The sequence below is a fragment of the Moschus berezovskii genome, chromosome Y (assembly GCF_049115385.1).
Source record: "Moschus berezovskii isolate FMDL1 chromosome Y, NW_MosBer_1.0, whole genome shotgun sequence".
Classification (NCBI taxonomy): domain Eukaryota; kingdom Metazoa; phylum Chordata; class Mammalia; order Artiodactyla; family Moschidae; genus Moschus; species Moschus berezovskii.
Window position 1 is genome coordinate 71,604,364 of NC_142489.1, and position 27,904 is coordinate 71,632,267.

At 39.8% G+C, this 27,904-nt stretch overlaps 1 pseudogene; it reads left to right on the forward strand.

The window, feature by feature from the left end:
- Positions 1-22,576: 22,576 nt before the first annotated feature.
- LOC148773154 (serine/threonine-protein phosphatase 2A 65 kDa regulatory subunit A beta isoform pseudogene) lies at positions 22,577-25,519 on the forward strand (annotated as a pseudogene).
- The last annotated feature ends 2,385 nt before the right edge of the window (positions 25,520-27,904 follow it).

The following is a 27,904-nucleotide window of genomic DNA, read 5'->3' on the forward strand; positions in this document are numbered from 1 at the left end:
AGGGTTAGATAGCATCACAAACCCTATGGACATGAGTCTGAACAAATTCTGGGAAATAGGGAAGGTCAGCCTGATGGGACACAGTCCATGGGGTGGCAAAGGGATGGGCATGAATAACTGACTGAACAACAATAGCAAAACATTGTTTCCTGTTATTGACAGTAGTTGATATCTGTGACTACTTCATTTTCTATTTCGCCATACCCTATCTATATCTCAGTTCACTACTTTCACCACATACCATGCAAAGATTCAGCCATGTCTGTTGCTATTGCTGTCCCCCAAATGGACCAAAGTATATGTGATTTCTCAACTATACATGATCCAATGGTCTCCTAGCCATTCTCCAGCATCCATTTATGCTCCTCAGAAACTCTCTACCTTGCTATCGACAGAGAAAATTGTCACTCATTAGCGAAGCCATGCGATAGAAAGCAAGTTCTTGAGAATAAATACCCTTTCAGGATTCTGTATTCCAACTTTGTCTCAGTCTTCACATTGTTCGCTTAAGTCTCATTTCTTAAATCACACTGAAGTTTCATTGTGTTCTATTCTTCTCAGTCTCACTGTGCAGACAATGTTCTTCCGTTTTCCTTGATTTTTCTTTTCAATTAATGTCTATGAGATTTTATTTTAAATTCCTCAGGAAACTATTTTTCACTGTACAAATCATTTTGAGATTTTAATTTTAGATTGACCTTTTTGATGAGCTTTGATAGACTCTCCTCTCCAAAAGGAATAAATTATGACAACCCACATCTATTTTAGCATGTGATTCTACTCGCCTCTATTCAGGATTAAAGGATTGTATTTGAGTAATACAACCTGAATGGGTGTGCATCATAGTCACTGAGTTATGCCCAAAACTCTGCAAACTCAAGGACTGCAGCCCAACAAACTTGATTGCCCATGGACATTCCAGGCAAATATATTGGAGTGGGTCGCCATTTCCTTCTCCAGGGCAAAAAGAATACTGGAACTATTAAGAAATACATTTTTTTCAGCTTATAAATCTTAATAAATTCTGAATTTACAGAGAGAATTCACACCAAAGAAAAAGAGTATCTTGAATGCAAGTTAAAATCACCAACTTTTGCTGTCTATCCGACAATCAGGTTTAAAAAAAGCATTAGCATATCTGAAAGGCATATTTTTCGATTATTAATATGACTAAGGAATATTAAAATAAAAGCAAAAAAGAAATCTCAGAGATCTATATGATGGTTAGTAAATAGAGGCATATAATGGCATTTCTCTTCAAGAGAAATTGAGACTAGAATATGAATCTTTCTCACTTTCTTTTTCTTGGTAAATGTTATTTGGCATTCCTGGTCATAGTTTTTCATCAGGATCCCTTCAATCAGGGTCCATACTTGTTTTTCTAGTGAATTATTGGTAAGTGCTTTCAGGAAAAATGAAATGAAGGAAGCAAGATACAGCAGAGTGAAACTAAATGCAATCTCAAGTGGAGGCGAAATCTCACTAGGTGCAGAATTTTCTACATCAAATGTGTAATTGTGTATATTTTACATATGAACGTTCTAGTGCAGATTTTCATCTTCATATATGGAATTCTCGTAATATCAGGTACGAAAATCTGAGTGAAATTCTTCTGACAACAAATGAAAATTTGCATATTTGGAATGTAAGGTTTCTTCAATATTCGCAAATAAATCAATGCAATACCCACATTAAAAAAATGAAAAATAAAAACCATATGATTATCTCAATAGATGCAGAGAAAGCCTTTGACAAAATTCAACATCCATTTATGATAAAAACCCTCCAGAAGGTGGGAATAGAAGGAACATTCCTCAACATAATAAAAGCTACATACGACAAACCCACAGCAAACATTACCCTCAATGGTGAAAAATTGAAAGTTTTCCCCCTAAAGTCAGGAATAAGACAAGGGTGCCCACTCTCACCACTACTATTCAACATACTTTTGGAAGTTTTGGTCACAGCAATCAGCGCAGAAAAAGACGTAAAAGGAATACAAATTGCAAAAGAAATAAAACTCTCACTGTCTGCAGATGACATGATCCTCTACACAGAAAACCCTAAAGACTTTACCAGAAAATCACTAAAAGTAATCAATGAATATAGTAAAGTGGAGGATATAAAATCAACACACAGAAATCTCTTGCATTCCTATACACTAATAATGAGAAAATAGAGAAGTTAAGGAGATAATTCCATTCACCATTGTAATGGAAAGAATAAAACACTTAGGAATGTATCTACCTAAAGAAACAAACAAAAAATAAACTATATATAGAAAACTATAAAACACTGGTGAAAGAAATCAGACAGGACACTAATAGATGGAGAAATATTTCCTGTTCAAAGATTGGAAGAATAAATATTGTGAAAATGAATATATTACCCAAAGTAATTTATAGGTTCAATGAAATCCTTATCAAACTACCAACAGTATTTTTCACAGAGCTAGAAAAAATAATTTCACAATTAGTATGGAAAAATAAAAAACCTCGAATAGCCAAAGTAATCTTGAGAAAGATGACTGGAACTGGGGGAATCAACAAGCTGGACTTCAGGCTCTACTACAAAGCCACAATCATCAGAACAGTTTGATACTGGTATAAAGACAGAAATATAGATCAATGGAACAAAATAGAAAGCCCAGAGATAAATCTATGCACCTGTGACACCTATCTTTGACAAAGGAGGCAAGAATATTCAAAGGAGAAAAGACAATCTCCTTAACAAGTGATGCTTGGAATACTGGTCTACTACTTGTAAAAGAATGAAACTAGAACACTCCCTAACACCATACACAAAAATAAACTCAAAATGGATTAAAGATATAAATGTAAGACCAGAAACTATAACACTCCTAGAGGAGAACATAGGCAAAACCCTCTCCGACATAAATCACAGCAGGACCCTCCATGATCCACCTCCCAGAATATTGGAAATAAAACCAAAAATAAACAAATGGGACCTAATTAAAATTAAAAGCTTCTGCACAACAAAGAAAACTATAAGCAAGGTGAAAAGACAGCCTTCAGAATGGAAGAAAATAATAGCAAATGAAGCAACTGACAAAGAATTAATCTGAAACATATAGAAGCAGCTCCTGAACTCAATTTCAGAAAAATAAATGGCCCAATCAAAACATGGGCCAGAGAACTAAACAGAGATTTCTACAAAGAAGACATACAGATGGCTAACAAACACATGAAAAGATGCTCAACATCACTCAGAGAAATGCAATACAAAACCACAATGATGTACCATTTCATGCCAGTCAGAATGGCTGCTGTCCAAAATTCTACAAGTAAAAAATGCTGTAGAGGGTGTGGAGAAAAGGGAACCCTCTTACACTGTTGGTGGGAAGGCAAACTAGTACAACCACTATGGAAAACAGTGTGGAGATTCCTTAAAAACTGGAAGTAGAACTTCCATACGACCCAGCAATCCCACTGCTGGGCATATACACCGAGGAAACCAGAACTGAAAGAGACTCATGCACTCCAATGTTGATCGCAGCACTGTTTATTAAAGCCAGAACATGGAGGCAACCTGGATGTCCATCTGCAGACGAATGGATCAGAAAGCTATGGTACATATACACTATGAAATATTACTCAGCCATTAAATAGAATGCATTTGAATGAGTTCTAATGAAGTGGATGAAACTGGAGTCTATTATACAGAGCGAAGTAAGCCAGAATGTAAAACATCATTACAGTATACTAATGCATATGCATGGAATTTAGAAAAATGATAATGATAACCCTGTACACGAGACAGCAAAAGAGACACAGATGTATAGAACAGTCTTCTGGACTCTGTGGGAGAGGGCAATGGTGGGATGATTTGGGGGAATGACATTGAAACATGTGTATTACCATATGTGAAACGAATCGCAAATCCAGGTTTGATGCATGATACAGAATGCTCAGGGCTGGTGCACTGGGATGAACCAGAGGGATGGGACGGGAAGGGATGAGGGAGGAAGGTTCAAGATGGGGAACACAGGCACACCAGGGGCAGATTCAAGGCAATATATGGCAAAACCAATGCAATAATATAAAGTAAAAATAATAATAATAATAATAAATTTTAAAAAATGTAGTGTATTCCAGATAGTCAGATTTTCACATGTGCAATAATAAAAAATCCATATTTCTCATTAGAAACTTAGTGCCAAGATGTTGGCTTATGAAATATACAAAATTCCACATAACATGTTGTTCTATCTGCGAGCAGATATTCATATGTGAAATACAGACTATTCTTTAATTCATTATGGAAATTATGAGACTCCATTTTCAATATGAAGTGCAGATGCTTCCCAACTTCACTTAAGAAAATCTGTGATTGCATTGCCATATGTAATATTCAAAGAAAGCCATTTTTCATAACATTCTGCACCAGGATTTTCATCTGTGTAGCAGAGGGAATATCGTATTTCATACAGGAATTATTGAACTTAGATTAACATACATGAACTTAGAAAATTCCATGATCCAGGGACCACTAGTCACTCCCAGGTTTCCAAGTGTGAAATATAAGGATTCTACCTTTCTTGTTGGAAAATCAGCACCAAGATTTTCTTATGTGGACTGTAAAAAATTCTACATTTCATGATGGAACATTTTTACACAACATTCATCATACAGGAGAACCAGTTAGTTGTTTTTCTTATGTGAATATCAACATAAAATTTTGTGTGTAAACATATAGAAAAAATGTCATGCTATATGTAAATTACACAGAGTTGCATTTGGGATGACTGATTTTAGAGTTTTGCCTATGAAATATAAACATTTCCAAATTTCATCTAAATTTTTAATTTGTTCCTAAATTTTTATTTTTTGCCTAAATTTTCATGTGTGAAATACCGAGAATGTTATAGGTCATGGAGGAAAAGAAAATCTAACCCACTTTTTAAATGTGAAAGAGTACTCCATTTTTCATGAAGGATAAGGTATGTCCAGATTCTCACATGTTAGTTACACACAAGGATGTTATATTTCTTGTTCAACAGAAATACTATGCCCAGGTTTTAATATATTGAATTTATAAAATGTCATGTTTCAGTAGAGAATCTGTCCCCAGATTTTCTCATGCAAAACATAGAGAAATCTTTATTTTTTATAAGGTAATTTGTGTCCAGGTTTTCTCATACTGAACACAGAGATTTCCATATTTCATGTAGGAAATTCAGAGTGCAGCTTTTCATGTGTCATGTTGAAGAGTCTGCATATTTCATGTAAGATAAAATGTGTTCAAAATTTCATATGTGAAATATACAGTATTCTATGTCTCAGGTAGTATGTCTGATGCCCAGTTATTCATATTTAAAATGTATAGAATTCAATATTCCGTGTTAAAATTGCAGCTCAGTTGTTCATATATCAAGCACAGAAAATTCCAAATTTGTATAATTAAACGTTGTGTGCAGTTTTTCAAATGTGAAATAGTGTTTATTCCATAATTTATTAGAATAACATGCCCTCAACACTCAGATTACCAAATTAAAAATATAGGAAAGTCACACTTCAAGCTTGAAAATATGAAGTGATATTTTCATATACAAAATATCGAAGGTCCATAATATACATATGAATATCTTTGTGCAGTCCTGCTTATAAGCATTCAGACTTTCTAATTACATGTTTGAAAATGTATCCACATTTTCTCCTATTAAAAACAAAACAAAACATAAAACTGTTTTTCAGGTCTCAACAATGAACCTATAATGCTACATGTGAAATTCACAGTTCATATGTCAGATGAAAAAAATCACCAGCCTTTCTTATTCCAAATATGCAAAGTTTCATGTGTTGTCAGAAAACATTCATTGAGATTATCATATTTGATGTATCAAGAATTTCATAATGAAGATGAAAATCTTCACTAGTATGCTCATACATAAAATATACATAATTACACATGAGTTGGTGATGGACTGGGAGGCCTGTCGAGTTGTGATTCATGGGGTCACAAAGAGTCGGACATGACTGAGCAACTGAACTGACCTGAACTGAACTGACACATTTGATGTAGAAATTCTACACACAGTGCAATTTTGCCTCCACTTGAGATTAGATTTATTTTCACTCTGCTGTGTCTTGTTTCCCTCATTCCATTTCTTCCAAAAAACCTCACCAACAATTCACTTGAAAAGCAAGTATGGACCCTGATTTAAGGGATCCTGATGAAAATTTATCACTAGGAATGCCAAATATCATTCACCAAGAAAAAGAAAGAGAGAAAGATTAACAATCTAGCCTCAATTTCTCCTGAAGAAAAATGCCATTATTTGCCTCTATTTACTATCTATGATATAGATCTCTGATATTTATTTTTGCTTTTTTAATATTCCTTAGCCATTTTAATAATTGAAAATTATGATTTTCAGAGAAGCTATTGATTTTTTCTATACCTGATTGTGGGATAGACAACAAAAATTGGTGATTTTAACTTGCAATCAAGTTACTTTTACTCTTTTTAGGGAATTAACTCTTCAAGTTCAGAATTTATTAAATTTTATACGTTAAAATTTTCATCTCTTATTTCCATTGTTCATGTTGTGCTGGAGAAGGAAATGCAACCCACTCCAATATCTTTGCTGGAAAAGCCCATGGATAGATGATCCTGTTGGGCTGCATTCCATGAGGTTGCAGAGTTGGGTATGACTCAGTGACTAAGTTGCACATCCATTCAGGTTGTATTATTCAAATACAGTCCTTTACTCCTTAATACAGGTAAGTAAATCACAAGCTGAAATAGATGTGTGTTGTCATAATTTATTCCTTTTGGAGAAGACAGTCTATCAAGGCACATCAGTTAGGTTAATTTAAAATTAAAATCTCAAAACGATCTGTAAAGTGAAAAAAAGTTTCCAGAGGAATTTAAAATAACATCTCATAGACATTAATAAAAAAGGAAATCAAGGAAAACAGAAGAACAGTGTCTGCACAGACAGTGAGACGGAGAAGAAGAGATCACAGACTGAAACTTCAGTGTGACTGAAGAAATGAGACTTAAAAGAACAATGTGAAGACTGAGACAAAGTTAGAATACAGAATCCTGAAAGGGTATTTATTCTCAAGAACTTGCTTTCTATCGCATGGCTTCGCTAGTGAGAGACAATTTTCTCTGTCTATAGCAAGGTAGAGATTTCTGAGGAACATAAATGGATGCTGGAGAATGGTTAGGAGACCATTGAATCATGTGTAGTTGAGAAATCACATATACTTTGGTCCATTTGAGGGACAGCAATAGCAACAGACATGGCTGAATCTTTGCATGATACGTGGTGAAAGTAGTGCAACTGAGATATAGATAGGGTATGGCGATATAGAAAATGAAGTAGTCACGGATATCTACTACTGTCAATAACAGGAAAGAATGCTTTGCTATTGTTGTTCAGTCAGTTATTCACGCCCATCCCTTTGCCACCCCATGGACTGTGTCCCATCAGGCTGACCTTCCCTATCTCCCAGAATTTGTTCAGACTCATGTCCATAGCGTTTGTGATGTTATCTAATTCTCTCATCATCTGCTACCCACTTCTCTTTTTACCTTCAGTTCCATCACTTCATGGGAACTGCAGATGCTGATTGCAGCCATGAAATTGAAAGACACTTACTCCTTGGAAGGAAAGTTATGACCAAATTAGATAGTATATTACAAAGCACAGACATTACTTTGCCAACAGAGGTCCGTCTAGTCAAGGCTATGGTTTTTCCCATGGTCATGTATGGATGTGAGATTTGGACTGTGAAGAAAGCTGATCGCCGAAGAATTTATATTTTTGAACTATGGTGCTGGAGAAGATTCTTAAGAGTCCCTTAGACTGCAAGGAGATCCAACCAGTCCATTCTAAAGGAGATCAATCCTGGGTGTTCATTGGAAGGACTGATGCTGAAGCTGAAACTGCAATACTTTGGCCACCTCATGCGACGAGTTGACTCACTGGAAAAGACTCTGATGCTGGGAAAGGTTGGGGGTGGGAGGAGAAGGGGACGATGGAGAATGAGATGGCTGGATGGCATCACCAACTCTGTGGACATGAGTTTGAGTGAACTCTGGGAGTTGATGATGGACTGGGAGGCCTGGCGTGCTGTAATTCATGGGGTCGCAGAGTGTAGGCCACGACTGAGCGACTGAACTGAACTGAACTGAACTGATTCCCAGTATCAGAACACTCATTACTGAGACAGCACTTTGCATCAAGTGGCCAGATGAGAAAAAAACAATGAATGATAATAAACGTTTCCAAGGAGATGTGTTGAACACATCTAAGACACAGATGCAGAAAGCACCTTGGACAAAATTAAACACTTATTTATGAAAAACCCTGTGCAGGAAGTGGGAACAGAGAGGATCATCTTCATCTTAATAAAGGCCATGTATGGATAAACCCACCACTAAAATGCTTCTCATAGGTGAAAACTGAAAATATTTTGCCTAAGATCATGAGAAAGTTAAAGTTTGCCGCTCTCACCACTGTTACTCAAAATAATCTTGGGTCTGTTAGCTACAGCAATCAGTGAAGAAGAAGAAAAAAAAAAACATTACCAATAAACTGAAAAATAAGAGGTAAAAGTGTCACTGTTTTTCGACACAATTTATTATGTCACAGAATCCTAAGATGGCACCAGAAAATTAACAACAATGACTTTAGGAAAGTTGTTGGATTAAAAAAATAAACAGGAAAATATCTCCTGCATTCCTATAAATAACAACAGAAAACCAAAAACAAATATTAAGGAAATAATCTGATTCACCATTGTAACAGGAAAAATGAAATATTGGGCATAATCCTGCCTAAACTGAAAAAGGACTTTTGTGACAGAAATAATAAGGTATGGATGAGACAAATAAAAGATGATAAGCCCTTTGGAGAGGGTGCAGAGAAAAGGGAACCCTTTTACATTGTTGGTGGGAATGCAAACTTGTACAGCCACTGTGGAGAACAGGGTGGAGATTCCTTAAAAAAACTGGAAAATAGGACTTCCATATGGCAGATCAATCCCACTGCTGGGGATACACACAGAGGAAACCAGAATTAAGAAAGTGATTTGTACCCAACTGTTCATTGCAGCATTGCTTACAACCACCAGGATATGGAAGCAACTGAGATAGCCATCAGCAGACAAATGAATAAGAAAATTCTGGTACATATACACAATGGAATACTTAGTTCAGTTCAGTTCAGTCACTCAGTCGTGTCCGACTCTCTGCAACCCCATGAATCACAGCACGCCAGGACTCCCTGTCCATCACCAACTCCCGGAATTCACTCAAGGTCAATCTAGTCAAGGCTATGGTTTTTCCCGTGGTCATGTATGGATGTGAGAATTGGACTGTGAAGAAAACTGATTGCCGAAGAAATGATGCTTTTGACCTGTGGTGTTGGAGAAGACTCTTGAGAGTCCCTTGTACTGAAAGGAGATTCAACCAGTCCATTCTAAATAAGATCAATCCTGGGTACATTGGAAGGTCTGATGCTAAAGCTGAAACTGCAATACTTTGGCCACCTCATGCGAAGAGTTGACTCACTAGAAAAAAAAAATGGAATATTACTCAGCTATTAAAAACAATGCATTTGAATCAGTTCTAATGAGGTGAATGAAACTAGAGCCTACTATACAGAATGAATTAAGTCGGAGAGGAAAACAGCGATAGAGAATATTAACACAAATAGAATTTAGAAAAATGGTAACAATGAGCCTATATTTGAGACTGCAAAATAGACACAGATGTAAAAAACAGACTCTGTGGGAGCAGGCAAGGGTGGGATGATTTGAGAGAATAGCATTGAAATATGTATATTACCATACATGTAATTGATCACAAGTCCAGGTTTGATGCATGAGACAGGGTGCTCAGGGCTGGTGTACTGGAATGACCCTGAGGGATGGGATGGAGAGGGAAGTGGGAGGGAGTTCAGGATAGGGAACACATGTACACCCATGGTTGATTCATGTCAATGAATGGCAAAAACCACTACAATATTGTCAAGTAATCAGCCTTCAATTAAAATAAATACTTTTTTTTTTTAAAGGTGACAGAAATGAAATAAGAGATATACTATTTTGGGGGCTTTAAAAATCAATATGTGAAAATGGCTACCCTACGAAAAGGAGTTTGCAAATTCAGTATCATCCCTATTAAAATACCAATGAAATTTTTCACAGAATAGAACCAAAAAAAAAAAAAAAATCTTTACAACTTGATGGAAACACAAAGATTTGAATAACCATGCAAACTTGGGAAAGAGAAACTGAGCTACAGGACTCAGGTTCCCTCACTTCAGTCTATACAAAAAACATATAGTTTTGAAAATGCCATGCAATTAGCACAATATTGGAATTAAAGCCAGTGGAACAGATAGAAAACCCTAAAATAATCTCTTCCAATGATCACCTAATTTTTGACAAAGGAGGCAACAATATTCAATGGCAAGAAGATAATATATTTGACAAGTTAAAGTGGAAAATCTGGACAGCTAAAAGTATTAGAATACAGTAAAAAGACGACCTGGTTATTCTTCTGTGGCCAAATTGTGTCTGACGTTTTAGGATGACATGAACTGCAGCATGCCAGTCTTTCCTGTCCACCTCTTGGAGTTTGCCAGAGTTCATATCTATTGCATAGGTTATGCCATCCAATCATCTCATTTTTGTTTCCCCCTTCTCCTGCTGCCTTCAATCTTTCCCAGAACCAGGGTCTTTTTCAACGAGTCGGCTGTTGCCATCTCCTGTTATACCACATTCAATTTAAATTGTTCATGGATCTAACATTCTAGGTTGCCCTGCAATACTGTTCTTCACAGCATTCCATTTTAATTTCATCTCCACACATATAAACAATGAGGCTTATTTCCATTTTGGGGCAACCACTTGCTGCTTTCTGGAAACGTGAGTTATTAACCTCTGCTTCTCTCAAGTAGCATGTTAGGCATCTACCATCCTGGGAGACTCTTTTTTTGGTATCACACCTTGTTGCCTTTTTATACAGCTTATAGAGGTGCCATAGCAAGTATAATGGGGTGGTGTGCCATTACCTGCTCCAGTGGATCACATTTAGTCACTCCTTAGCACCATAGAATAAGACAAATTCAAGATGGATTAAAGACCTACTTATGAGGCCAGAAACTGTAAATCAATAATATTTGAGGAAAGCATAGGTAGAATACATTGCGACATGGAATGCAGCATCAACTTTTTTTTTTTTTTTAACTACCTCCTTGGGAAATGAAAATAAAACCAAAAATATATAAAGAGACTTAACTAAACTTAAATATGTTGCAAAGGAAACCAATAAGCAAGACAGAAATGAAGTCTCATTATGGGAAAAACATTTGCAACTGAAGATAATGACAACAGAAGAATCTCCAAAATATGGAAGCAGCTCATGTGGCTCAATAACAGCCAAATGAACAACCCAACTGAAACGAATGAATAGGTGATGAAATAGACACTTCTCATAAGAAGATATACAGATGTCCAATAATATTTGTAAAAATGCTTAGCATCACTAACTGTGAGAGAAAGGGAAATAAATTCTTCAATGGTGGTATCAACTCACATATGTCTGAATAACCATTATCAAAATAAAAAAATCCACACAAAAACTGCTAAGAGAGGGTTCTAAGTAAACAGAGCAATCCTGTACTGTTGTTAGGAATGCACATTGATAGATTACGATGGAGAAGAATATAGGGGATCGTTTAAAAATAAGAATGAAGCTACCATATGTTCAAGAAATCCAATAATTGTCAATAATTTTCATGAGGAAAATCATAATTCCAAAAGATGCACAAACTCAATATTGATGGCAGCATTATTTGCAAAGCACGACATGGAAGCAACAGAAATATCCATTCATCTAGAGAGGAATGGATAAAATGAGTTGGGACATACATACCAAAGTCTTAAGATGGAATGAAATCAGGTAAATTTCATAGATGCAGAAGGACAGAGACAGTGTCAGATACAATAAAGCTAAGACAAAAGAGGAAAAGAAATATCAGATATTAACACAAATATATGGGATCTAGGTAAAACTGGAATAGATGATTCTCTATGAGAAGCATAGATAGGGACACAGCAATGGAGAAGAAATATACGGTTATCAAGGATGCAGTGCCTGGTGGTAGCAGGAATTAGGAGATTACAACAGACACACATGTACTTCTGATCTGTATGCACAGCACAGGGAAGTCTTAATGCACTGTGGTGACCAGATTTAGAAAGTAGTCAAAAACATGGAGATAGATGTATGGTTGCTGTTTAGTGACTATCTCGTTTACTAGACTTTATGTCGTGAAGGACTGCAGCATTCTCTAATTTTGCTTTAGGGGAGAAACTAACAAAATAATGGAAAACAAGTATACTCCAAAAAAATTAAGTTTTAAAAGCATATTAGCTTTTTTATAAACATCATTATTCTTAATGAATCTCACATTATCTTGGAAGTGAAAAGTAGAACTCTAAGTGTGCATACGTTAATGACAAATGCAATGCCAATATCAGAATACTACATCCAAATTCATAACACACTTATTTAGAAGACAGCAATAAAAAATAAAAGTGACTGTACATTATATTTTGCTGCACATGTGCATGTCTAAAGATTGAAAAAATTTCCCCGAAAGAAAAATTACCTTAAAAGAGTTGGGACAGAACCATGAACAATCTACTCTGTCTAGTTGACCCATGATATGTACTTGTGCATTTTATATATTATAGTGTTTTAATTTTTTTATTTAATTCTATTGTATTGTTCTTTAAAATATTCATTATATTTGTCACACAACGTCTTTTACATGTTACCATGTGTTATGGATGAATGACAATATACGTGTTCTTTTAAATCTCCTTTACGTATTTATTTTAAAAATAATAGTTCTTCGTTCACAGGAATTTAAGCTTTACAAAATCTTTAAATGGTTATATTTATATGTTGAAATACATTCCCATGATGGCTGTAGATACAAGAAAATCTGAATTTTATTAAGGCATCCAGTTTAAAGGTATCTTTCTCCAATCAACTATCACTTGAGTTCAGTTCAGTTGCTTAGTGGTGTCCGACTTTTTGCGACCCCATGAATGGCAGCACGCCTGGCCTCCCTGTCAATCACCAACACCTGCAGTCCACCGAGTCGATGATCCCCTCCAACCATCTAATCCACCATCTAATCCTCTGTCGTCCCCTTCTCTTCCTGCTCTCAATCTTCCCCAGCATCAGGGTCTTTTCAAATGAGTCAGCTCTTCGCATCTGAAGGCCAAAGTACTGCAGTTTCAGCTTTAACATCAGTCCTTAAAATGCACAACCACGACAGATCTCCTTTAGAATGGACTGGTTGGATTTCCTGGAAGTCCAAGGGACTCTCAATAATCTTCTCCAACAACACAGTTCAAAAGAATCATTCTGCACTCGGCTTTCTTTATAGTCCAACTCTTAGATCCATGCACGATTACTGCAAAAACCATAGCCTTGACTGGACAGACCTATGTTGGCAAAGTCATTCTCTGCTTTTTAATGTCATGTCTAGGTTGGTCATAACTTTCCTTCCAAAGAGTAAGTGCCTTTTAATTTCATGGCTGCAATCACCTTCTGTAGTGATTTTGGAGCCCAGAAAACTAAAGTCAGCCTCTGTTTCCACTGTTTCCCCATCTATTTGCCATGAAGTGATGGGACCAGTATCTGAATGTTGTTCTTTAAGCCAACTTTTTATTCTCTTCTTTCACGTTCATTAAGAGGTGATTAATTCTTCTTCACTTTCTGCCATAAGGGTGGTGTCATCTGCATATCTGAGGTTATTGATATTTCTCCCTGCAATCTTGATTCCAGCTTGTGTTTCCTAGAGACCAGTGTTTCTCATGATGTAATTTGCATATAAGTTAAATAAGCAGGGTGAAATATACAGCTTTGATGTACTCCTTTTCCTATTTGGAACCAATCTGTTGTTCTATGTCCAGTTCTATATATTGCTTCCTGACCTTTATACAAGTTTCTCCTTATGCAAATCAGGTGGTCTGGTATTTTCATATTTTCTAAAAAAAATTACACAGTTCATTGTGATCCACAATTCAAAGGCTTTGGCATAGTCAATAAAGCAGAAACAGATGATTTCCTGGATTTCTCTTCTTTTACCGAAAACCGAGTGGATGTTGGCCATTTGATCTCTAGTTCCTCTGCCTTTTCTAAATCCACCTTGAACATCTGGAAATTCATGGTTCCCATGTTACTGATTCATGGCTTGGAAAATTTTAAGGAACACTTTAGTAGAGTGTGAGATGAGTGCAATTGTATTGTAGTTCAGCATTTTCTGCCATTGCTTTTCTTTGAGATTGGAGTGAAATCTGATATTTCCCAGCCCTGTGTCCACTGCTGAGTTTTGAAAGTTTGCCAGCATATTGCATGCACCACTTTCACAGCATCATTTTTCAGGATTTTAAATAGTTCAAATGGAATTCCATCATCTCCAGTATCTTTGTTCATAATGATGCTTACTAAGGCCCACTAGACTTCACTTTCCAGGATGTCTGACTCTAGGTGAGTAATTTCATGATTATCTGGTTCATGAAGTGTTGTTGTTTTTTTTTTTTGTACAGTCCTTCTGTGTATTCTTGCCATCTCTTCTTAATCTCTTCTGCTTCTGTTAGGTCCCTACCATTTCTGAATGTTTCTGCTGCTTTCCCAGATAACCTACAATTACAGTAATAAGTCTTAGAGAATGCTGTTCTGGCATACTGTCTCGGGTCACACAGAGTTCCAGCCTCAGGGTACCACTTCCATTCAGATGCAGGCCAAGAGGAGTCACCCAGAGTCATGGCTCAGACACACACAAGTGGAGACATGCCCTGGCTTGGCTGGCACTGTGACTTTGGAGCGCGCCATTCCTCCCAGCCCACACGTCCCTCCACCCCATGGGTTTGCCTGTGCCCTCACCCGTATTCCTCCTCCTGCTCCTGCTCCTTCTATCCTCCTGAACAACCAACCCTAAGAAGCGGTAGTAAGGATATGACTTTGCCCCAGGAGCTAGGAATGCCCTGGATGATTACACAAGCGACACTTTTCCTCTGATGGTTCTTCCACCTGAGCGGAGAGTAGGCCCTGCGGTAATTTTCACTCCCACAACTCAGCTCTACCTGCGGGAAAGCCAATGCCTCCACTGCACGAAGTGGGGGCAGTGGGAGCCAATCCCTCGGCGCTCCACGGCTTGGGTGTACCTGGTCCTGCTCCTCTGGGTTCTCCTCACGCTCTTGAAAGTACAGCAGCTCCTGTTCCTCGCCAACAGACACCAGCTTCACCTCCTCCATGATGTCTTCCTCCAGTGGCTGGAGGTCTTGCCAGAACCCCACTATTTCTCCTTCCTGCAAAGTTTCTCCTTCCTCCACAGCCTCCATCCTGAAGAGGGTGACCACCTTGACTGGTGCTTCCTAACCCCCGCTCTCTGTAACGTCCCTGATGGCCCCACCGAGCCGGCAGGTCGCAGGGACCATGTGGCCTGAAAACCAGTCTCATAGTAGGAAAATTCAGGTTCCCAAAAACACTCCAGCCTTCCACTTGTCTTCCTTTCCTTGTTGCCCTTACCATGTACCAGGTTTGTAAAGGATGTGGGCCTGGAAGCACAGCAACTGGCTGACACAGCGGGCCCACAGGCTTCAATCACTCCCCATCAATTGACTACTTGTGGACACTACCAGAAGGGAAGGTGAGACACACAGGAAGATCATTATGTCATCACCCATGCATAGTATGTTGGTGGGAAAGGCTTGGCTTCTACACCCTGACATTCCAAACAATTCAAGAGCCAATCAAATGGAATTTAAAGGCATTTCCTCAGGGGCACTCTGGCTGCAATAAGCCTGTGCCCATCTCTGATCAACACAGTTCAGTTCACTTCAGTCGCTCAGTTGTGTCCAACTGTCCGTGACCCCATGAATCACAGCTTGCCAGGCCTCCCTGTCCATCACCAACTCCCGGAGTTCACTTAAACTCATGTCCACAGAGTCGGTGATGCCATCCAGCCATCTCATTCTCTGTCGTCCCCTTCTCCTCCCGCCCGAAAACTTTCCCAGTATCAGCGTCTTTTCCAGTGATTCAATTCGTCGCATGAGGTGGCCAAAGTATTGGAGTTTCAGCTTTAACATCAGTCTTTCCAACGAACACCCAGGTTTGATCTCCTTTAGAACGGACTGGTTGGATCTCCTTGCAGTCCAAGGGACTCTCAAGAGTCATCTCCAAAACCACAGTTCAAAAGCATCAATTCTTCGGTGATCAGCTTTCTTCACAGTCCAACTCTCTCATCCATACATGACCACGGGAAAAACCATAGCCTTGACTAGATGAATCTTTGTTGGTAAAGCAATGTCTCTGATTTTTAATATACTATCTAGGTTGGTCATTACTTTCCTTCCAAGGAGTAAGTGTCTTTTAATTTCCTGGTTGTAATCAGCATCTGCAGTGATTTTGGAGTCCAAAAATATAAAATCTGACACTGTTTCCATTTTTTTTCCATCTATTTCCCATGAAGTGATGGGACCAGATGCCAAGATCTTTGTTTTCTGAATGTTGAGCTTCAAGCCAACCTTTTCACTCTCCTCATTCGCTTTCATGAAGAGGCTTTTGAGTTCCTCTTCACTTTCTGCCATAAGGGTTGTGTCATCTGCATATCTGAAGTTATTGATATTTCTTCCAACAATCTTGATTCCAACTTGTGCTTCTTCCAGTTCAGCGTTCCTCATATTGTACTCTGCATGAATAAGCAAGGTGACAATATACAGCCTTGACGTACTTCTTTTCCTATTTGGAACCAGTCTGTTGTTCCATGTCCAGTTCTGACTGTTGCTTCCTGACCTGCATACAGGTTTCTCAAGAGGCAGGTCAGGTGGCCTGGTATTCCTATCTCTTTCAGAATTTTCCACCATTTATTGTGATCCACACAGTCAAAGGCTTTGGCATAGTCAATGAAGCAGAAATAGATGTTTTTCTGGAACTCTCTTGCTTTCTCCATGATCAAGCATATGTTGGCAATTTGATCTCTGGTGCCTGTGCCTTTTGTAAAACCTGATTGAACATCTGGGATTTCACGGTTCACATATTTCTGAAGCCTGGTTTCGGGGATTTTGAACATGACTTTACTAGCGTGTGAGATGAATTAATTTGTGCGGTAGTTTGAGCATTCTTTGTTATTGCCTTTCTTTGGGATTGGAATGAAGACTGACCTTTTCCAGTCCTGTGGCCACTGCTGAGTTTTCCAAATTTGCTGGCATATTGAGTGCAGCACTTTCACAACATCATCGGAGCAGCTGTGAAGAGATATCCCATGCCCAAAGTAAGAGAAATCCAAATAAGTCGGTAGGTATTTTGAGGGGACATCAGAGGGTAGACACACTGATATCATGATCACAGGAAACTAGTCAATGTGATCAAGGCTAGTAGAGTTCTGCCAGGAGAACGCCGAATGTGGTCCACTGGAGAAGGGAATGGCAAACCACTTCAGTGTACTTGCCTTGAGGACCCCAGGAACAGCATCAAAGTGCAAAATGATAGGATACTGAATGAGGAATTCCCCAGGTCGGTAGGTGCCCAGTTTGCTACTGTATATCCGTGGAGAAATAACTCTAGAAGGAATGAAGGTATGGAGCAAAAGCAAAACCAATACCCAGTTGTGGATGTGTCTGGTGATAGAAGCAAGGTCCGGTGCTGTAAAGAGCAATATTGCATAGGAACCTGGAATTTAGGTCCATGAATCAAGGCAAATTGGAAGTGGCCAAACAGGAGATGGCCAGAGTAAACATTGACATTCTAGGAATGAGTGAACTAAGATGGATTGGAATGGGAGAATTTAACGCACAGGACCATTATATCTGTAACTGTGGGCGGGAATCCCTTTGAAGAAATTGAGTAGACAGCATAGTCAACAAAAGAATCCAAAATGCAGTACTTGAGAGCAATCTCAAAAACGACAGAATGATCTCTGTTCTTTACCAAGGCAAACCATTCAATATCATGGTAATCCAAATTTATTCTCTGATCAGTAATGCTGAAGAAGCTGAAACTGAAAGTTCTGTGAAGACCTGCAAGACCTTCTAAAACTAACACCCAAAAAAGATGTCCTTTTCATTATAGGGGAATGGAAAACAGAAGTAGGAAGTCAAGAAACACCTAAAGTACGAGGCAAATTTGCCTTGGAGTACAGAATGTAGCAGGGTAAAAGGCTAGTAGAGTTCTGCCAGGAGAACGCACTGGTCAAGCAAACACCCTCTTCTCTTTTTCTTCCCACTTATGTTGCCCTCTGAGGTCTAAACTCGCCATGAACTCACAAGTGAGAGTGTTTCCTGGTGTTCGGAACTTTTTAAACTTCTCCCTTTTTTATGCCTCCCTTCCCAGGACAGAGTTCCATCCCTATCTCTTTTGTCTCTCTTTGTATCTTTTATGTTTTTTCCTACCTCCTTTTGAAGACAATGGGCTGCTTTTCTGGGTGCCTGATGTCCTCAGCCGGCATTCACTTGTTTCGTGGAATTTACTCAGTGTTCAAATGTTCTTTTGATGAATTTGAGGGAGAGAAAGTGGTCTCCCCATCATTTTCCTCCACCATCTCCTTCCCTACCTCCATTTTTTTTTATTTCTAAAAGTAAAGAAGCATTATCAGTTGATGTCATCGATTTATAGAAACATGAATTCGTTCATATTTTAGTACCTAATAGTAAGCCTCTGATATTCAGAAGTATCCTAAGTAGGAAATTATAAATGTAGTTTGAAAGCTGAGGTCTGTAATAGGATCATTTATTTTAAAATCCTGGAATTTGTGCTGCTGCTGCTGCTGCTAAGTCACTTCAGTCGTGTCCGACTCTGTGTGACCCCATAGACAGAAGCCCACCAGGCTCCCCCGTCCCTGGGATTCTCCAGGCAAGAACACTGGAGTGGATTGCCATTTCCTTTTCCAATGTGTGAAAGTGAAAAGTGAAAGTGAAGTCACTCAGTCGTGTCCGACCCTTAGCGACCCCACGGACTGCAGCCTATCCAGCTCCTCCATCCATGGGATTTTCTAGGCAAGAGTACTGGAGTGGTTTGCCGTTGCCTTCTCCGGGAATTTGTGCTACTGACTGGGAAAAATGCACAGCAAAAATTTTGAGAATTGTATTTTCTTCAGCCAGACTTTAATCCTGAGGGGAGAGCAGCATGGGGAACACATGTAAACCCATGGCTTATTCCTAGCAATGAATGGCAAAAACCACTACAATATTGTAATTATTTAACTGCTTCAGCTAAAATAAATAAATGTTAAAAATGTTGTACAATCATAATGAATGTGATTTGTCTCAAAACATTTTTGATTAAAACACTTGTCTACTATTAGCATAGAAACTAGGGCTCCTTTACTGTTTATTGCTTGGATGAAATTTTACTTGCACACTAATTCTATTTCTTTATTTTTAATTATTATTTTTTTTTATTGGTGGCTAATTACTTTACAATATTATATTGGTTTTGCAATACATTGACATTAATCCTCCCCAGGTGCACACGTGCTCCCCTTCTTGAACCCCCCTCCCACATCCCTCCTCCGTTTATCCTACTTCCGGGTCATCCATGTGCACCAGCCCCAAACGTCCTGCATCATTTGTCGAACCTGGACTGGTGATTCGCTTCACATGTGATAATATACATGTTTCAATGCCATTCTCCTAAATCATCCCTCTCCCACAGAGTCCAAAAGACTGTTCTATACACCTGTATCTCTTTTACTGTCTCATATACAGGGTCATCATTACCATCTTTCAAAATTGTTTGCGTTAGTATACTGTATTGTTGTTTTTCTTCCTGGCTTACTTCACTTTGTATAATAGGCTCCAGTTTCATCCACCTCATTAGAACTGATTCAAATGTATTCTTTTTAATGGCTGAGTAAAACTCCATTGTGTATAGGTACCAAAGCTTCCTTATCAATTCATCTGCAGATGGACATATAGGTTGCTTCCATGTTCTTGCTATTATAAACAGTGCTACAATGAACAATCGAGTATACGTGTTTCTTTCAAATCTGGTTTCTTCAGTGTTTATGCCAGGAGTGCGACTGCTGGATCGTATGGCAGTTCTATTTCCAGTTTTTTAAAGGAATTTCCACACTGTTCTCCATAGTGGCTGTAGTAGTTTTCATTCCCACCAACAGTGTAACAGGGTTCCCTTTTCTCCAAACCCTCTCCAGCATTTATTGCTTGTAGACTTTTGGATAGCAGCCATTCTGACTTGTGTGAAATGGTACCTCTTTGTCATCTTGATTTGAATTTCTCTGATTATGCGGGATATTGAGCATTTTTTCATGTGCTTGTTAGCCATCTGTATGTCTTCTTTGGATAAATGTCTGTTTAGATCTTTGGCCCATTTTTTGATTGGGTCGTTTATTTTTCTGGAATTGAGCTGCAGGAGCTGCTTGTATATTTTGGAGAATAATTCTTTGTCAGTTGTTTCAGTGGCTATTATTTTCTTCCATTCTGAGAGCTGTCTTTTCACCTTGTTTATAGTTTCCTTTGCTGTGCAGAAGCTTTTAATCTTCATTAGGTCCCATTTGTTTATTTTGCTTTTAGTTCCAATATTCTGGGAGGTGGCTCATGGAGGATCCTGCTGTGATTTATGTCAGAGAGTGTTTTGCCTATGTTCTCCTCTAGGAGTTTTATAGTTTCTGGTCTTACATTTAGATCTTTAATCCATTTTGAGATTGTTTTTGGGTATGATATTAGGGGGTGTTCTAGTTTCATTCATTTACCAGTTTCCCCAACACCACTTGTTAAAGAATCTGTCTTTTCTCCATTTTATATTCTTGCCTCCTTTGTCAAAGTAAAGGTGTCCATAGGTGCATGGATATATCTCTGGACTTTCTATTTTGTTTCATTGATCTATATTTCTGTCTTTATGCCAGTACCATACTGTCTTGATGATTGTGGCTTTGTAGTAGAGCCTGAAGTTCAGCAGGTTGATTCCCTCAGTTCCATTCTTCTTCAAGATTGCTTTGGCTATTCGCGGTTTTTTGTATTTCCATACAAACTGTGAGATTACTTGTTGTAGCTCTGTGAAAAATACTGTTGGTAGCTTGATAGGGATTGCATTGAATGTATGTTACTTTAGGTAGTATACGCATTTTCACAATTATCGGGGACCAGTCTCGATATGGCCCAGGATATCCTCGGGATGAACGGCGTCGGCGTCAGTGAGAGAGAGAGAGAGAGAAAACCCAAGCACGGGGTTTGCTCTGCTTACGTAGGCCGCAGGCGCCCTCTTGAATCACCAGAGGCACCCCACCAGGGCACCACCTCGAGTGGGTCTTAGAAGCCCAGGCAGATAAATAAACGCAGAGGGCCCAGCACTCCAAGGATCTCAACCAGAAAAAGGAGAATAGAGAAAAGGACAGAAAAAGAGAAAGAACGACATGGGGAGACCAAGCTTCAGTGAGCAAGGCCCAAAACTTTATTTTCCAGTGCTGCTTTTATACCCTAAGTTGTGCACATAAAAACTAGAGAAAGGGAGGTATAGACTCACGCCAAAATCACGCGGGGTCTGCAGTCTTGACCCTTATCAGGATCAGGGCTTATTTTTGTATATCTCATGATAAACAAAAGTTTTAGGTGGTTTACATCATCTTCTGGCCAGGAGGCCTGCTGACAGTTTATGGCCTTCTCTCCTAACAAAGGTTAGTTAGCTAGAAAAAGTCTTATATTCTTTTAAAGTGATTTTCGTAAAGTCATGTGCTAGACACATGACAAAGTTACATTCCTATAAGGCAAAAGTGTAGTGAGCTACAGGAAAGGAATTTATTAACTTAAGATCTGATGTGGTTAAATCAAAGGCTACTACTTATACTCTCTATTTGTGATTAATAAATTTCCAAGGATACAATAGATAAACTTTGCAGCAAGCATTGATTCAACAATGAAATCTCTTTTTTACTACTATTCTAATGATTTTTACTTCTTCAACAAATTCCTGTATTTTAGAATATTAGGCTTTCTGTCTTTGCATGGTTCGAGGCTGTAAACAGTCACATTCATAGTTGTAAAAGCCCGGACAAACTTGTCATGCAAGTTAGAAAGCTATCAGTGGGGCTTGGATTGGAACACTCCTATTAAGCCAAGGAGAACTTTTAAACTACAGCTCTGAATTAATGTTTTCAGAGATAGGTGGTTGGGGGGAAGCCCCCGTAAGTATTAAAGGACTTGATAAGAGGTGTAAGAGTAAGGCAGTCAGACTCCGGTTTTCTTTGGGGTAGATGCTCAGGTAAGTCCAGGGGGTTCCTCGAGTCCTGATTAGCCTTTGCCCATCAGGCCTCTTCCCCAATTGACCATTGCCACGGGTAGGATTTCCCTCGCTGGCTCCTGGCACACAATATTTATTCTTCTAATCCATGAACATGGTATATTTCTCCATCTATTAGTGTCCTATTTGATTTCATTCACCAGTGTCTTATAGTTTTCTATAGAAGTCTTTTGTTCCTTTCCTCCTCCCAGCCCAACCCCTCCCTATCCCAGTTTTAGCACGGCACTGGCCTCAGTCTTGACAGGAAGGGGACAGGCCCAAGATGGCGGCAGCCAACAGCAACCACTCATTCTACCCCATCACAGTGCTCATAGACGAGCTCCACAACGAGGATGTTCAGCTTTGCCCCAACAGCATCTAGAAGCTGTCCACCATTGCTTTGATCCTTGGGGTCGAAAGGGCCCACGGTAAACTTCTGCCCTTCCTTACAGACACAGTCTACGATGAGGACGAGGTCCTTTTGGACCTGGCAGAGCAGCTGGGCACTTTTACCACTCTGCTGGGTGGCCTCGAGTACATGCACTGCCTGCTGCTGCCCCTGAAGTTGCTGGCCACGGTGGAGGAGACGGTGGTGCTGGATAAGGCAATGGAATCCCTGTGGGATATCTCGCATGAGCACTCCCCCTCCGACCTTGAGGTCCACTTCGTGCCCCTGGTGAAGTGGCTGGCGGGCGGAGCCTGGTTCACCTCCCACACTTCAGCCTGCAGCCTCTTCTCTGTCTGTTACCCCCGTGTGTCAAGGGCCATCAAGGCAGAGCTTCAACAGTACTTCCAGAACCTATGTTCAGATGACACCCCCATGGTGCTGTGACCCACAGCCTCCAAGGTTGGGGAGTTCGCCAAGGTGCTGGAGCTGGACAACATCAAGAGCGAGATGGGGCTGCTAGCAGTGGAGACATGCGTGAACATCGCCCAATTCCTGCCCCAGGAGGCCCTGGAGGACCTGGTGATGCCCACCCTGTGCCAGGCTACCGAGGACAAGTCCTGGCGCGTCCGTTACATGGTGGCCGACAAGTTCACAGGGCTCCAGAAAGCAGTGGGGCCTGAAATCACCCAGAAGAACCTGAGTCCTTCCTTCCAGAACCTGATGAAAGACTGTGAGGCTGACTGAGGTGAAGGTTGCCGCCTCCCACAACGTCAAAGAATTCTGTGGAAATCTCTCCGCTGACTGTCGGGAGAATGTGATCATGACCCAGATCTTGCCCTGCATCAAGGAGCTGGTGTCTGATGCCAACCATCTCGTCAAGTCAGCCCTGGCCTCCATCATCATGGGCCTCTTTCCGATCCCGGGCAAAGACAGCACGATCAAGGACCTCCTGCACCTCTTCCTGGCCCAGTTGAAGGACGAGTGCCCGGAGGTGCGGCTGAACATCATCTCCAACCTGGACTGCATGAACGAGGTGATCGGCTTCAGGCAGCTGTTGAAGTCCCTACTCCCTGCCATCGTGGAGCTGGCGGAGGATGCCAAGTGGCGGGTGCGGCTGGCCATCATCAAGTATATCCCTCTGCTGGCGGGACAACTGGGGGTGGAGTCGTTTGATGAGAAATTCAAATCTTTGTGCATGGCCTGGCTTGTGGATCATGTCTATGCCATCCGCGAGGGGGCTACCAGCAACCTCAAGAAGGTGGTGGAGAGGTTTGGGAAGGAGTGGGCCCATGCGACTATCATCCCGAAGGTCTTGGCCATGTCTGGGGACGCCAACTCCCTGCACCGCATGACCACACTCTTCTGTATCAATGTGCTGTCTGAGATCTGCGGGCAGGACATCACCACCAAGCACATACTGCCCACCGTGCTGCACATGGCCGGGGACCCTGTTGCCAACGTCCGCTTCAACGTGGCCAAGTCCCTGTAGAAGATCGGGCGCATCCTGGACAACAGCACGCTGCAGAGCGAGGTCAAGCCCGTCCGTGAGAAGCTGACCCAGGACCAGGACGTGGACGTCAAGTACTTCGCCCAGGAGGCTCTGACTGTTCTGTCTCTCCCCTGATGCTGGAAGAGGACCCACCGCTGGCCTACGGTGCCCACCCTCCCCCGCCAGGCCCCTCCCTGGGGGGACAGTGGGGGTCCTTGGCTGTTACTCCCCGTACATGCTCTGACCCCAGGTCCCTCCCCCGGCACGGTTCCTCCCTCAGACCGGGACTCCGACTTCTCACGTCCACCCCTCACGGGGCTGGGGGCGCACAGTGTGGGACGGAGCAGAGCCCTGGGAGGACGGGGCCGCTCCCGCCAGGTGGGGAGTGGGGCGAGCACCCCGGTCGCCAGCCAGTGCTGCTGCATGGGGGCCCCTCCCCCATCTCCTCTGCCTCCCTCCCTTCCTCCTGGTGGTTTTTTGTGTTAGTTGTGCAGTTTTTATTTTATTCCCTTTCCCCCTTTTTCACAGAGAAATAAATGTCTAGAAATTTAAAAAAAAGAAGCCTTTTGTTGCTTTAGGTAGATATATCTCTAAGTATTTTATTATTTTCGTTGCAACAGTGAATGGAATAGTTTCCTTAATTTCTCTATTTTCTCATTATTAGTATATAGGAATTCAAGGGATTTCTGTGTGTTGATTTTATATCCTACAACTTTACTGTATTCATTGATTAGCTCTAGTAGTTTTCTGGTAGAGTCTTTAGGGTTTTCTGAGTAGAGGATCATGTCATTGGCAAACAATGAGGGTTTTACCTCTTTTCCAGTTTGGATTCATTTTACGTATTTTTCTGCTCTGATTGTTGTGCCCAAAACTTCCAGAACTATGTTGAACAGTAGTGGTAAGAGTGGCCACCATTGTCTTGTTCCTGACTTTAGTGGAAATGCTTTCAATCTTTCACCATTGAGGATAATGTTTGCTGTGGGTTTGTCATATTAGCATAGGCTTAATGAAGAACAAGTCTAATGAAGCCTCCCACAAGAATACTGAAAAGCCCACAAGCATGACAAAATTAGAGCCTCTTTAGCTTACTACTCCCATACCAGAAATAATATATAAGAAACTGAGCGATTAGGTACCAAAATACTCACCAAAATACTGGGATATTTTTAGTATCACGTAGATTTAAAACCCTAGGAATTAAGAACAGCATTGTAAACCATACGAGGTTTCTTCCTGTCAGTTCAATTCAGTTCAGTTAAGTTGCTCAGTCATGTCATATCACAAGTAAGACCAGTTAATACGTAATTTTTGATGTTTTTAATGTTAAGATGACATATACTGCCTGTTAACTTGTGGTGTTTTGTCTGATCATACATTGCCCTTGTTTGAAATGTTTTGCACAGGCATTCATGAATGGGATTTTGCACAGGGAAGTGGAGAAGGAAATGGCAATCCACTCCAGTGTTCTTGCCTGCAGAATCCAAGGGAAGGGGGAGACTGGTGGGCTTCGGTCAATGGGGTCACACAGAGTAGGACACGACTGAAGTGACTTAGCAGCAGCAGCAGTGGGTTTGCTGTATATAGCTTTTATTATGTTGAGGTATGTTCCTTCTATTCCCATCTTCTGGAGGGTTTTTATCATAAATCCATGCTGAATTTTGTCAAAGGCTTTCTCTGCATCTATTGAGATATTCATTTTTTTTCAGTTTGTTAATGTGCTGTATTACATTGATTGATATACTGATATTGAAGAATCATTGCATTCCTGGGATAAAGCCCACTTGGTCATCATGTATGATCTTCCTAATGTGTTGTTGGATTCTGATTGTCAGGATTTTGTGAAGGAATTTTGCATCTATGTTCATCAGTGATATTTGGCTGTAGATTTCTGTTTTTGTGAGATCTTTGACAGGTTTTGTGATTAGGGTGATGGTGGCCTCGTGGAATGAGTTTGGAAGTTTCCCTTCCTCAGCAATTTTCTGGAATAGTTTGAGTAGAATAGATGTTACCTTTTCTCTAAATTTTTATAATTCAGCTGTTATGCTTTCTGGCCCTAGGCTTTTGTTTGCTGGGAGATTTCTGATTACAGCTTCGATTTCCGTGCTTGTGATGGGTCTGTTAAGATTTTGTATGTCTTCCTGGTTCAGTTTTGAAAAGTTGTATTTTTCTAAGAATTTGTCCATTTCTTCCAAGTTGTCAATTTTATGGGCATATTATTTTGTGATAGCAGTCTCTTATGATCCTTTATATTTCTGTGTTGTCTATTGTGGTCTCTCCTTTTTCTTTTCTAGTTTTATTGATTTGGATTTTCTCCCTTTGTTTCTTGATGAGTCTGGCTAGTGGTTTGTAAATTTTATTTACCCTCTCAAAGAGCCAGCTTTTGGTTTTGCTGATTTTTGCTATGGTCTCTTTTATTTCTTTTGCATTTATTTCTGCTTAGTTTTAAGATTTCTTTCCTTCTGCTAACCCTGGGGTTCTTCATTTCTTCCTTTTCTAGTTTCTTTAGATGTAGAGTTAGGTTATTTAGTTGACTATTTTCTTGTTTCTTGAGGTACGCCTATATTTCTATGAACTTTCCCCTTAGCATGGCTTTCACAGTGTTCCATAAGATTTGGTTTGTTGTGTTTCCATTTTCATTCATTTCTATGCACATTTTGATTTCTTTTTTGATTTCTTCTATGATTTGTTGGCTATTCAGCAGCGTGTTGTTCAGCCTCCGTATGCTGGCATTTTTAATAGTTTTTCTCCTGTAGTTGAGATCAAATCTTTCTGCACTGTGGGCAGAAAAGATGCTTGAAAAATTTCAATTTTTTTTTTTTTTTTGTATTTACCAAGTCAAAATTTATGGCCCAGGATGTGATCTATCCTGGAAAAGGTTTTGTGTGCACTTTAGAAAAAGGAGAAATTCTTTGTTTTGCCGTGAAATGCCCTATAGATATCTATTAGATCTATCTGGTCTATTGTATCATTTAAAGTTTGTGTTTCGTTGTTAATTTTCTGTTTAGTTGATCTATACATAGGTGTGAGTGGGGTATTAAAGTCTTCCACTATTATTGCGCTGTTGTTAATTTAGCCTTTCACACTTGTTAGTAACTGTCTTACATATTGCGGTGCTTCTATGTTGGGTGCATATGTTTATAATTGCTATATCTTCTTCTTGGATTGATCCTTTGATCAATATGTAGTTTCCTTCTTTGTCTCTTTTCACATCCTTTGTTTTAAAGTCTATTTTATCTGATATGAATATTGCTACTCCTGCTTTCTTTTGGTCTCTATTTGCATGGAATATCTTTTTCCAGCACTTCACTTTCAGTTTGTATGTGTCCCTTGTTTTGAGGTGGGTCTTTTGCAGACAACATGATAAGGGTCTCGTTTTTGTATCTATTCAGCCAGTCTTTGCCTTTTGGTTGGGACATACAACCCATTTACATTTAAGGTAAATATTGATAGGTATGATCCCATTGCCATTTTCTTTACTGTTTTGGGTTCAAGTTTACGTACCTTTTCTGTGTTTCCTGTCAAGAGAAGATCCTTTAGCATTTATTGGAGAGCTGGTTTGGTGGTGCTGAATTCTCTCAGCTTTTGCTTGTTTGTAAGGTTTTTGATTTCTCCTTCATATTTGAATGAAATCCATGCTGGGTACAATCATCTGGGCTGAAGGTTATTTTCTTTCATCACTTTAAGTATGTCGTGTCATTGCCTCCTGGCCTAAAGAGTTTTTGGTAAAAGATCAC